Source organism: Bidens hawaiensis, unplaced genomic scaffold (assembly GCF_021521415.1).
Source record: "Bidens hawaiensis isolate Kalapana, Puna unplaced genomic scaffold, B.hawaiensis_p1.1 tig00011081_1, whole genome shotgun sequence".
Taxonomy (NCBI): Eukaryota; Viridiplantae; Streptophyta; class Magnoliopsida; order Asterales; family Asteraceae; genus Bidens; species Bidens hawaiensis.
In genome coordinates this window covers 107,983-122,765 of record NW_027491856.1, presented here as the reverse complement: position 1 = coordinate 122,765, position 14,783 = coordinate 107,983, and positions in this window count along the sequence as shown.

Here is a 14,783-nt window from a genome sequence, read left to right as displayed (position 1 = left end):
ACAAACTTCTAAGGATTTTCTCAACTACCTTTTGATCAGATAGTTCTTCACCATAAGATCTCTGCTGCCCAACATTGTTCATCACCCTGGAGAAGTAGTCACCCACTACTTCATCATCATTCATATTCAGATTTTCAAAGGCCCTTCTTAGCCCTTGTAACTTGACTGATTGAACCTGAGAATCTCCTTGGAATTCAACCCGAAGGATTTCCCAGGTCTCTTTAGCCGTATCAGCAGAAGCAATTCTTGAGAAAAGACTATCATGCACACCTTGCTGAATTATGGTCATCGCCTGAGCATCTTGTTTCTTGATTTCTCTGTTGTCATTAGACCCATTTCCTGCAGCTGTAATACCTAGATTGACAACATCCCATAGGTCTCTGAATCTTAGGATGGTTTTCATGCGCAAACTCCAGTGTTCATAGCCATCTCCTTTGAACATAGGAATTAGGGCAATAGGGTTGTTTGAGGAACTGGAAGCTTCAGCCATAGAAAGTATTATACTAGCTCTGATACCAAAAATGTTGGTATAGAACAAATATAATAACTAAAGCAAGTGAGAAAAAAGCAGATAGATGCAGAGAATTTGTTTTATTCAATGGACTTTTTTGAGTGCATACAAACTCAGCCTTTTGGCAAACTATTTAAAGGAAAAAAATGACAAAAAAAATGCAACAAACACTGAAGACTCGGATGACATAACAACCCATCCGTTACAACTTATTCAAACTTAAACATGAAAATAGGAAACCAATTAAAAACCACGTGCAGAAGGCTGAGTGCATGCATGCTAAGTTTGGATCACATTTTATCAAATTTTGTTTGGTTAGTTTAATATTACCTTTTATTTTGAAGATTCTGAGATATTTAGTTGATCTTTCCAAGCACTTGTCCAGAAATATACTAATTCTTTGGTACGCCATATTTCAGTTAGTGATTATTGAGAATATTTGTGTTTTCTTTCATGTCAAAGGGATTAATGTTGTTCTACAAGTAATTTTTTCATTGTAAAACACTTCGCTGAGTCCTATACAATCACATCAGCTCGTCAGAGACACCTTTCTTACTTCTTCTGATGGTGTTGTCCACAATTTTTCTAGTTTGCAGAGGTACACACCTACCTCTATGGAATAAATATACATGCATCGTATTTGAATTGTGTAAATTTATGTATGCTGTTGAATTATGGGCTATTTGTGTTTTCAATTATTTTAACTTGAGAGCTAATACGAATTATGTTGCATTGAGCTGACAGTGGCAAACATTTGGGAAAGGAATCCCTTTTCTAGATGAACTGATTATATGAAAATGAATTGAGGATTGATCAAGTCTGGGATTGATAAAGTGGATGAAACTTTTCAAGGTAATACAATTTAATGTCTTCTATTTCTAAAATGTGGCTTTGATCTCACAAATTATTCGGGTTATCTGAATTGAATTGAGATATTTAGATTCTAATTCGATTTGTATACGACAAAAAAAAATTGAACCGAATCAGGTGTCAACTCGAATAACTTGAAAATTGAATTCAAAATTTTATTTTAGCATTGATTTGAATCAAATTTCAATTAGAAGCTATTAGTTGTTAATATTTGTGTAGTTGATAAATCATATGATATCAATTATTTGTATCATAATATGTAAAGATTTGTCTTAGGTTGTGAATTCAGGCACTAATCATTATGTGTCAATTATTTATCTCGCTAACACTTTATTTCTATTAAGATTCCAAAAAGAAGGAACAAGGAAGACGTATTTTGTATACTGTAAGTTATAAAAGATTTTATGCTGATGAAATAGCAGATGCGTCAAAGTGTGCATAGAAGATAATTGAGAAGCACCACACCTGTTTCATAGCCTAATGGGATAACCCCTAAAGTCGTAACTCGTTCGTTTATGCCAATGCTTATAAATTCAAAGTTTCCGGATTTTGAAAGCAAGATATTCGCACATACAAGTAATCGCGCAAATGGATCGGGTGGATATATAACTCAAAGTTAGTGACAGTGAAGACCCAGTCTAGCATGTTAATTAAGGCTTATTATTTATATTTGTTAGTTTTTTTTTCTAAATACCGTGTAACATTTAGAGTTAATGAACCATGCATTGCTTTTAAAGTTTGTAATTGAAGTGTTGTGATATTGTTGGATGTATACACTGAGAACGAAATGAAAAAAATATCTCAAACGTACTGTTTTTTAGTCCTACAAATAAGCATATTAGGGTTTTGCAAATATGTATTAAGAACAGAATTAAGATTTCATCCTAAACTGATTTTTAGTCAATAAAATAATCAATTATAGATTGATTTTCAAACCCTAAATAAACATATTGGAGACTGATGTTCGGTCCCTAAAGTTATATACATTAGAGACTGAAATATGACAGTATTTGAGACTATTTTGTAGTCATTGAAATATTGTTTTGGAGACTGAAATGATGTGGGATCCGGGAACGAATCGAGGACTAGTTTTTTATTTATCGAAGACTGGTCATTAGTCGTTGAAGGTGCCATGCAATGTGGATTGATTTTTAGTTATTAAAACCACTATTTAGGACTATGCATCTGTTACTGGCTGGGGACTGACAAATCAGTCTCCAATAACCATTAGGTACTGATTAGAGAGTATTAGAGACAAGATTTTTAGTCTCAGATACCAACCTTTTTTATAGTAGTTATAACCCGTTTAAAAGCTATCTGGATTTGGTGACCCATGACCCCTTATGTTTTTTACTATGAAATTGTTTTTTAATTATAAATAATATCTTTTTCTTTTTAAATTGGATATTAAATTTTAGTATATCCCTATTTTATAGGATTTTCATATCAAATAATCTGGTGGTAAGATCCATACCCATGAATTTGGGTTAAATAAATGAGAAAACTCAATTTAAAAATCAAGCAATCTGGTGGCTTCCATAAAAGGGGGAGCGACCACATCACGACACGTAGGATTTTAGGAGTTTTGTTTATATATATTATAGATAGATACAAAGTTGTCTCTCTTATTTAACAAACATTCGAGTCCCACACCAAACTAACCGCTTGCGAATAAAAGTACAAATGCACACATTAAATAAAGCTATTTTAACTATCTACGCATTCTATTATTAAAATTAAAAAAAAAATCAAAGAAAAAGTAAAAGTAGAAAGTAGAAATGTTTGATGAGGATTTCGAAAGGGGAGGAGTCCGTCGCTCTTTCATAGTTTAGGCGAAATGTACCGCGAAATGTACCACTTGTCTTCACTCTTTGCTGGTTATGTGGGGAATATGAGGAATTGGCGGAGCATTTGTTTGTTTCATGCGGGTTCACACGGTCGGTTTGGAGAATTATTACGAATAGGCGTAAGGTACATACGTTTTTTCACTACTACAAAAACCTTTATTAACACCGGTCTAAAAAATGATTTACAATGCTGTAAGGTCCAATCGTTGAATATAATGTAGAACACGGTTTTATTTTAAACAATTATCCTAACCCGTTGTAAATAAGATGAAAACTGGCGTTGTTTTATAGACAAAATTTAACAACGGGTTTTAACAATTATTTTAAAATGATTAACATCTTCATGTTAGATTCCCTAATATGCTCACTATTTGCATTGGTTCTTCAAAAACCCGTTACAAAAATTTAAAAATTTTTGCATATTAGAACAGTTATAATACTAAACCGTTGGAAACCTTTTCTAAATATTACGTAATGTTACACTGGTTATAATGCAAACCGTTTTATAAGTTTAAAATAGTTTCACATTTATAATAAATGGTTTACTATAAGTTGAATGGTTTTCAATAAGGTATGCGCAAGTGCGAGCATAACAAAATCATATCAATAAATAGAAGAGAAATAGCATAATAAAATCATATCAATAAATAGAAGAGAATCATATTTATAATAAATGGTTTTTAATAAGGTAGGTGGTCAATCTGCTGCCAAATAATAAGAATTAATATTTGTCAAAAGTTTCATATTTTATTCTTTTTTCTATTTGATATGCTATTTATTCTTTTAATAATTATTTCATGGTTTAAAAAATTTAATACCAACATAAATATATTATTTGGTTTTATATAAATATATTCAATTAGTTATTAACATTAAGCTTTTATAAGTAACGAATTATCACGTTGATTTAGATAAAATAATTAATTTCAAATTTCAAATAAAAAAATTTTCACTTAATGTTTGTTTTATAATGAAAATTAATAAAAGTTAATGTGATTGGGCTTTAGATGGTTTGTTTATTTTTGAGATATGGTCTGCTATGTATTCCATTATCTAGAGTTGAAACAAAAAACAAAGTGAAAATATTAATTTTAATATGAAGGATAAACTTACAAACTAAACTACAAATACTGTATACAAAGAAATATCTAGAGATTTATGATTTTTCAACTTTTAATTTTCATGTGTATTGTGTAATTTATTCTACAATATATATTATATTTTTTATATGTTGAACATATTTTTTATATTTTACATTGCGTTATTATTTAAATAAATTTATTTATTCTAACCGTGTTTTACACAGGTACCTAACCTAGTCAATAAATAGAAGAGAAAGAGCATAACAAAATCATATCAATAAATAGAAGAGAAACACATTTATAATAAATGGTTTTTAATTAGTTAGGTGGTCCATCTGCAATAATAAGAATTAATATTGATTAAATGAGTTAGGTGCAACCACAGCAAAATCATATAAATAAATATAAGATCGATTACTTTGCGAATTTCAACTTGCAAATCTCCTCCACCCGGCCACTTTCAAAATTCTCCAATAATTTCCTCCTTCTAAATCCTCTTTTCACCAAATTATATATAACATTATGCTACGTCATCTTCCAAAGCCACCTCACTATTGGTTCTTCAGCTTTTGTTGGAATTGGTGTTCTCAAAAATACAATACCTTTTGAACAGCCTATTGTCTTTTTCGATTTTTAGATCGATTCCAAGCAATGAGAAATGGAAGACTATATACATTTGATTAGTGGATCCAATGTGTTGGCTTATCACATTCTCATGGATCTTTAGTAGATCTGGAGATTTAATCTTTCAATGGTATTCAAAGGTTTGATTTTAGGGGCTATTTGGCTAAGCTTTTAAAATTGCTTAAGCTTAGCCCAATACCCTCTAAGACTGATGACCGGTTGGCATGTATTTGAAATGCTAAATGGGATATATCGGTGTAATTGCGTTGATAAACACGTACCCGACATCCCTAAATGCTTTTTAATGTTAGAGAATCATATCCAACTAAGGTATGCATCGGTGTAAGCATGTTGATAAATGCCACCCAAGATACCAAAGTGTTACTCAAGGTTGGAAATTCATATATATCGTCATGTAAGTAATGATATATAGTGTCAGATTGTTCATAGAAAACATATAATTGATCTTGTCGTTGGCATCACGGAGGAATGCTAATATGCATTGGTGAAATCATGTAGACACATACCCAATTATGTAGACATATACCTGCGCAAAATTCCAAAGACTATTTTTATTTAAAAAATTTTGGTGTACTAAATTCCTTTGTACTATTGAACTAATTAAATTCGTTAGTGTTAGAAATGTTGATTATTTATATTGAATTATCATGTTGTATATGACCAAATAATAAAATAATTAAATACATTGAACATTATTTATGCTTTAATTTAGTCAACTGGTCTAACAAGTATCGTATCTAATATTATTTGTTCACTTATATTGTAACAATCACTAACAACTATCTAAAAACACGTATAAATATCATAAACGAATTGACATAATTATGACTTATAATAATATTAATAAAGGTAGAATATTTACAAGTAAAAAAAGATATAGAGTACACAAATAATATTAGTCCAAGTCCATATCTTCTAACAGTTCAAGTAGAGTGATGGAGAAATGTGTATTTAAACCTAAGGCAAGTTTAATAGGAAGAGCACTTGGTAAAAAATCATGATCTTGATTAATCATTTCAGTTCTTCCTTGATTATCCAACAATCCTAGCTATGGCACTTGTGACAAAATGATTCTCATGATGAATCTGAGATATAGAAGTATCCCTCGTTCCTGTTCAATGATGTCACACATATATCGTAGAGGATGCTTGGAGAAGTTATAGGGTAGTTGTTTCATAATAGCATGAACTATTTGTTGCACTTCTTGTGACACAATCTCCCATTCACTAACCTTTTGTGAAAAAACACAAACAAAGTTGTGTGCAAAAAAATTGTCATTATTCATAGAGGTGCTTTTTGTTCACCTTATTATGACGAAATTTCTCGGTATATGTCACACCCTAACCTAAGGCGGAAATGCCGGGGCGTGATCCGATTGCTCACAGCTCGAAGATACTATCATAAATAAAATGTGATAATATCTAATTAATTATTTTATTGAAAATAAATACACACACTATCCAAATATAACAAACAATTTAAATACATGAATGTAAGCTCAAATAATGATTATCTTGTTTATATCCTAAGGTCTTGTCTAAGTGTCCAACTTCGATCTTCAATACAAAGCATCCTGCATATGCTTAGAAATGGAGTTTGTCAACATAAAGTTGAGCGAGAATATCACCAGTTTTAAATGTTAATATAAATAAGCATAACGTGATAAAAGCGGTAAATATAATCAAACCATAACAAGTATGTAGACCGTTGCCAAGCAAATCGGGCGTTGGTCAATAGCATGAGAACCCAATACATGGGAGTATGATGGACCCCTCCGAATATACGAATGAATGAATATTAACACAAGTAAGCATGTAACACGTATAATTTGATTAAGTCACTCACAATTACACGTATGCATTTGTTTGATATATATACAGTAAGAAATACGGATAGGTACGCATATGTCCCCAAAATGTTTAGAAAAGTTGGTAAAATAGTGGAATGATAAACTCACATTAGATTAAAGACAAACGAATATAAATATGAATAAACGAGCTAACGAATAAGCGAGCAGTCCACTACATGTCAAACGATATAAACAATTCAGAATCTGGAATTTTGAGTTATGATAATATAAGTAAAAAAGAACTTGTTGTAGCTGGAATCAATCCAAACAAACGTTTAGAATTTAAGTTATGCTTGTTTTAAGATTTAAGCGAGCTGGTACTGACCAGAATCCGAACAGTAAGTCGGAAGTCGGAAGTCGGGTTTTGGTCAGTAGCCTTAAAATTTCGTTACGAGAATAAAAGTCTTCTGGACCGAACGTTTAATCCGACCAGAATTACGAGAAAACGTTAAGTCAAACTAGTTGACTATTTTGTCCTTTAACGAGTTTTAAACGATTTGACCAGTCAACACCCTTCAACCAACCAAAATTGATTGAAGTTTATTGACTAGGGAATATATATGAATAATTTCTATGTTTACAACTTACCCAGAAAGTGAAAGAATCAACATAAACGATGAGTCAAAGGTCCACACGTAAGCAAAGTCAAACGAACAAGCTTGTATCTTCAACAATAATGCAAAAACCGAAGGATTTTATGAGGCATAGAGAGGGGTGACGGCTGAGAATGCTTCTTAGGGTTTAGGTAAATTTTGTGGCAAGAGATTATGAGTCTTGTTTATATAAAAATATAAAAAACGAACCATATTTGGAAGATTTACGTATTTAAATAACTAAAATACGATATTAATGACCAAATCAATGAAATAAGTTGTAGATTTCGTGCATGATCAGTAATTTATGAATATGGACTTATATTTTAGTTATAATCCTTTTCTTGGACTTAATTTACTCGATTTATGCCAAAAATAAGCGATTTGGATGCTAAAAACAAATTAGGAAACAAAATAAGCTATTTAATGAGAAAATCTAGTACAATAACTAACAAAATTTGGCTTGGTCACCAAGAAAACGAAATTGGACCTGTTATAACATTTCTTGGAGTTTAAGTTTTGTTATTTTAATCGAAAATAGGAAAGAATTGACAAAATTAGTCCATGTAGTTCTCGAAAACACGATTTTTAGCCGTTTTAAGCGATTTTAAAAGTTTCTAAAGATTATTTGGCATGATTGAAAGTTTTATGGAATTATAAAATAAGTTAAACCAAGTTAAATACAAGTTTTAATCAATTCAAAAGATCCGAATTACATTCTCGAATCGGTTTAAACAAATACGAAAAATCCGAGATGTTACATCATACCCCATCTCCCAGAAAGTCTGGCGCACGATAGCTTGAGAGAAGATCTCTCTGGCTTGAGCATCATCTATTCGTAGAGCAGCACAAATTTTCACTTGACCGACAACGATTTTGATTGATTTACCACACCATGAATTTCTCGTTCTAATTGCTCATTTACTGTATATGTTTCAGTAACAGCATAACTCAAAATTGTTATATCCATCGTCGATATACATCGACTTGATCATTTAAGGCATAGTAGACGATAAGATTCAGTCTCAGCAACTTAATCATATTTTTGAAGTCTCGGAATTCTCTTGTGTCTTTTGTTCTCATTCGCAAATTATGAGTTAACGGAAAAGTGTATCGAGAGCCATCGTCTTGAAATAGGGGTGTTAGGGTTTTGTTGTGCGAAATAGCGATGAAAAGTGCGCGAAGTTGGATAAAGAATTTATTGTAGACGAAATGGCGCTTCAATATGTAATATTCGTTAATTTTCAAACACGAAAACCTGACCCATTTTAAATTTTTGGTTTTGTTTATACATACACACACACACACACACACACACACACACACACACACACACACACACATATATATATATATATTATAATGTTGTGACGTTCGTCAATTTTTATTTTGTATTTGAATTTGTACTCATTAAACCGACCTGTTTTGTCGCTTCAATGAATTCTAGTTTGTCGTTCATCATTAATATAATATTCACGATGATTTACGTTTATTATTCGTTCATTTTCTTTTTTCATTTTGTTCAACTAACGAAACTCCGGGATTTGAAGTTTATATTTAAACGATCCTCCAACTATACTGGTATAATACGAAAATATCCAAATTCTATAACCTTCATTACATTATTAAACATATATCAAAGTTCAGGGTTCAATTGGTAATAATACTTTAATTTCTATTCTAATACAACTTCAAAGTGCAAGGTCCAATATGTAACTATATCCTAATTCTGATTTAAAAGAACTTGAAACTGTAAGGGCTAGTTGTGTAAAATTAATTTAAATATTATATTTTAAAAATTCCCAGCCGTAACTCCCGTCCCAAACCCCGTCATCCCGGCTAGATTTTCCGATGACTAGAAAAACACTCCGGCGACTTTCAAAAACCAGTCAAACATGCGTTACAACTCAATCAAATGCTCGTACAACTCGTAGACTATAACAGAAAATCCTTAAACAACAGTCATAAAGCATAAAAACGACCGATTAATGAGCTAATTAAACCATATAACCGCTCGGAATTTACATTAAAACCCAAAAACGACCGAGTCTACGTGAATTCAGTCTGTTTCTTTCACGTTAGTTATGGTATCGGAACTAAAACAACAACAAAAAATGATGTTCGGTCGGTTTCCGATATGTTCATACGCTAGATGAACTTAAAATACAAAAAAAATCACGGACCGATACAATGCCGCCAAGTGGCCCAATAGAACCCTTGCGACATCAAAGTTCTGATTTATATTATAGTAATAATTTGTATATGCGATTTCTACCTTAACCGTTGACGAGAAGAAATTGGTTATCATCAAAGACCGGTTGGTAAGAAACTATTAGTGATCACTACCAAATTAACTTAGAAAGACGAAAACATGTGATCGTTATTTTATTAGTGAAACGTTATAACAGTTATCTCTGCCAACTTAATTATAAGACGATTTAGTGAATACAAATTCTTGGTTCTTGAAGAAACACTAATCGGCCCCGGGCAGATTACGGATAATCTGGGGGTTAAATAGATGTTTCCCACGAGGGGTTGGATCCGGCAAAGATGGTTCTTCTGATAACCTGCAAAACAGACACCGTAAGCTCGTCACTGAGAAGGGGGGGGGGGGGTTCCTCCTTGTGACCACCCTCCGGCGTGAGAATCAGACTAGATTGCTCTTGAATATAAATGTATATTAAGAGATTGCTAGAGCAGATATCAGGTATATGATGTAAGATACAAGATAAGATGAGATGATCATACCATTTGGGGTATTTATAGCCGAAGGTAGGTTTCCAAGAGGGTATGGCCGGCTGAATAGTATTCCTGTTCTATCAACTGTGGCCTGCGCACGTGCCATGCTGGCAGTTGGTGGGTAGGCAGCGGCTGACAGTGACCAGGCCTGCTGTGTACTATTCCTTTTCCACCAACTGTAGGCTATGCACGTGGTATGACAGGAGTTGGTGAGTAGGTAGCGGCTAATAGTGACATACAGTACAAGAGCATGCTGCTCGCCATACTGTTGTCAATGGGCTGTCGTATCTCTGGTCAGATCTTTTGCCCATACCTCGTCAGGTACAGTACAAAAGATCTTCCAGTATCGTACGGACTGGCTCATTTGGGCGGGAGTATTCCCCCTCCCGCCTTTGTGCGGGATTGTTCCCGTCTTTGCTCATTCCTTCAGGTGACAACTGAATTATTGAGAGCTAAGTGCCTTGTGCGTGTAGCCCTGCTGCGCGGGTGGCCTTCCCTGATGGCTTGTATCCGCAGCTGCGGGAACAGGCGGAGTACTTCACCATTGGGAGGCATTTCCTGCGGGAACAGCTTGCGTACTGCGCGTAAGGACGTCACGTCTCTGAGCATGGTGGGTCCTGCGGATCCAGTTGGTTTCTGCGCAGACGTCCCTCTTCAAGGTGAGTCCTGCGGGTCCAACTGGGCTCTGCTGGGACCTACCTCTTCAGTTCTAATTTAAACATCCATCTAAATGATATCTAATTAAGTAGGACTAGGAGTATATGTCAATTATAATTTTTGAAGGGAAAATTCCTAAAATGTCTCGTAAATGAGAGAGATTTTATTTTTATCCCCATAAATAAAAGTTTGTAGAAATGTTTCATACAAGCACGTCTTTGATAACATGTTAGGCCTCAACGTGTCTTTCACAACATGCTAGCCTCCAACGCATGTCTTTCACGACATATTAGCCTCTAACGCGTCTTTCACGACATGTTTGCCCTATTAGAGCATTCTCATCCAACCCCTTATATTATGTGAGGGGTGTTTTTATAATTTAGATAGTGATTCAGGGTGTTGTGAGTGAAGAGTTTTTATATTTTAGAAAAAATGGAGATTTTTTTGTATATTTGAAAAGTTAATGTTCATCCCCTATAATTTTTTAATATATTTTGAAAGCGGTTGTGAGTAAAGGAAAGAGAAAAGGTAATGATAAAAGGTATAAAAAGTATTATTTAATTGAAATAGAGAGAGAAAATAAAGTGAGTTTTGGTGTAATTTTTTGTTTGGAGACAGGGCATGGGATGAGAATGCTCTTAATTGTTTTTTTAATATTACACTATTATAATTAATTTTACTCATATTTGGTTTTTTAATAACTTGTAATGCATAAGGTTTTATAAAGTTCCAAATATGCCGTTAAGAAGTGCTTATTTTTATCTACGTGTTGTTATAAACTTTACTTAAAACGAGTCTGGTCAAATTTTATTGAACATTTCAATGCATGTCAATTTGGCACTTGATTTTGAGTAAAATTTATGACAAGATGCAGAAAAAATAAACACGTCTCAATGACATATTCGAAATTATATATTCAAGTTATAAAAGAAAATTTAAATATGTATAAAATTTGTTATACTAATGTAATATTGAAAAAAAAATTAATAAGCCAAACATGTAGTGAAAGAAGTGTTAGAGGCTAACTGGTCGTGAAAGACGTGTTAGAGGATAATAGGTCGTGAAAGATACGTTAAGGCCTAACAAGTCGTCAAAGATGTGTTTGTATGGGACGAAAACTTTTATTTATGGGGACAAAATTGGAATCTCACTCATGTGTTTGTAGGAAACTTTTATTTATTTGAACAAATTGAATATGGGCTTTTCTTCTAGAATAAACTTTAGGGCTACTCAAGTGACGTTACAGCAGAAACACCGTTCGGTTGACATTCGTCAAATTCATCAAAGAGTACAATTTAAAGAAAACGCACGTTAAGACATGCAGGGCCGGTCCTATAGTAGTCTTAGGTGAAGCTAGGGCTTTAGGTCCCTAAAAAAAATAAGACCTTGTTTAACAATATATATGCGTGAAAGGTATTTAAGTAATATAATTGAAATTTTAAAAAAATACTATGTGTTAGTGAAGTGGCTGAAGTACAAGTCTTTTGCCTTCTATAAAAGTTCTTTAACACAAGTTCGACTCTGTTAGAGCATTCTCATCCCACCCCTTATATTATGTGAGGGGTGTTTTTATAATTTAGAGAATGATTCAGGGTGTTGTGAGTGAAGAGTTTTTATATTTTAGAAAAAGTAATGATTTTTCTGTATATTTGAAAAGTTACTGTTCATCCCCTATAATTTTTTAATATATTTTGAAAGTGGTTGTGAGTGAACGAAAGAGAAGAGATAATAATAAAAAGTATTTATTTAATTGAAATGGAGATAAAAAATAAAGTGAGTTTTAGTGTAATTTTTGGTTTGGAGATAAGAGGTGGGATGAGAGTGCTCTTACGAACTTTTATTTTTGTGTCATTTTTAATTCACTTTGTTACTAATTTATTTCTTCAGATATATGTAACTCTTTCCCATTTGTATTCTTTGATTTGTATTATATTTTAAAACAAAAATTGAAAATATTGTAATTTTATATACGAAACACGAAAATTGCTCAATAAATTTTAAAGTAAAATTTACAAATTATGTGAATTCATCTATTAAGGGTCCCGATTTTTTCTTTGCTTTAGGCCACCAAAATGGTTGGTCCGTCACTGAAGACATGCATGTTGTGGCGCATTACCAAATAATTATTTATAACTTTTCGTGAGTTAGCAAACACAAATTCATCATAAATTTTCATCGTCTGTTTTTTTTAACCTTTTAACATCATCACTGTTATAATATGCTGGTTTTAATAACTAGGAGATACTGAGACAATTTTTATTTACTTATTTATTTGTTTGTTTTTTAATTTCTACGGCAACTTTACTTCATATAACTTCACGTCCACATTTTGTGAATGCTGAAATTCCGATTTAATATTTGATCCAATTATATTGACTCAACATCCTTTATAAAAGTTAAAGAAATATGACGTCACGTATAGTAACATTATGTGGCATTTTTTTCTTTCTAAAGATAATGTTATTTATCAAAGTACTTAATGGTGTTTATATTTTATTTTCTTCACTTTAAATGTTAGATGTATATGTTTATCTTATCAAGTCCAATCACCCCTGTTACTGTTAGATATAGATAACTTATCTTCACCCTATAAAATCGATCATTTCATCAGTCTATCTCACTTAATAGAAACATGTTTAGCTAATCTCTTCTAGTTATTGGATGAGTAAGGGAGTACTTACATCCGCTTCTTTAAAAGCAACTTATCTCTAAATTATATATAAACATCTAACAAAAACCACTACTTTATCCTCACATCTCATTCTCTAAAATAGATATATAGTTTATAGAAGTTAAACTTCTTTCATTAATAGACAGAAATAGCTCCATTAATAAACAAACAATTTCAAAATTTGGAAATACCTCTGATTTAACATTAAAAACTGACGTGGTTAGTCATATGGACAAAAATAACAAGATTCGGAAATCTCAAAGATTTAGATGAAAAAAAAAACTAAAGTTGCATAAGTGATCATACTTTAGTGACGAAAATAACATTTTACTCAATACTAAAATAAACAATTTCATAAATATATAAGTAAACATAGGCACCCAAAAATCATATTTGGTCCTTCAAATTTAGTTATCCATCAAAATTGCCCATTGAGATATTGCGTATCACTCTTATACTTTTCGTATTAATCATTCGTGTCTTTTAAGTTGGTATTACACAAAGTTTAACATTTGTAAGATCACACGATAATGTGTACGAATTTGGCGACTTTTAAGATTAAGAAATTGATAATAGATTTAAAACTCAACTGATAATTTAATATATACAATTAGTATTGTACTTACTAATAATTTTATTTTATTTAGATCTATTATTCTCTCTCTCTCTCTATCTCTCTCTGTGTATAAAAATCACACAATTTCCACATATCTGTGTCCAGGGGACAGCGGAGTTGCTCAAAATTTGACAAATATATATATAGGTACGTAAAATACGGTCATAATTATTATTAGTCAACCAAAATTAAATGAGGGTGCAGAATTCTTTATGGATGTGTGAAGTATTGTCGTCCTCAAATTAGGGTTCTTGTCTGATGCTTTCTTGCAAGAAACAAATGCTTGTTTTTCTAAACTCAATTATAGCATCAATTTCATGCATAAACTTATTGCTACATATCGAGACTAGCTAAGATGCATAAATTTATCCAATTTAATGATGAAACGATGTTGGTCGAAGCGTAGATGACGAACGGCGTCTAATTAGCTTGTAGTATGTTTCATAACACAAAGTTATCATCAACCTTGAAATGATGTTACATATACTATTTGTTGATTTGTTGTATATCAAGAAATGGTTCACCACAAATCCATTGCAATATTTTTTATTAATCATGAAAACAAAATAGTGAAATAATTTAATGATAATTCTTTTGAAGTTAATCCTGAAACGTGTTTAAAAGAAAATTGGAGGACTAAAGTGCAAGAGTTTGATCAGTTAATATTTAATACATAGTTTGAGTTATCGGCTAGTAAGTTTGT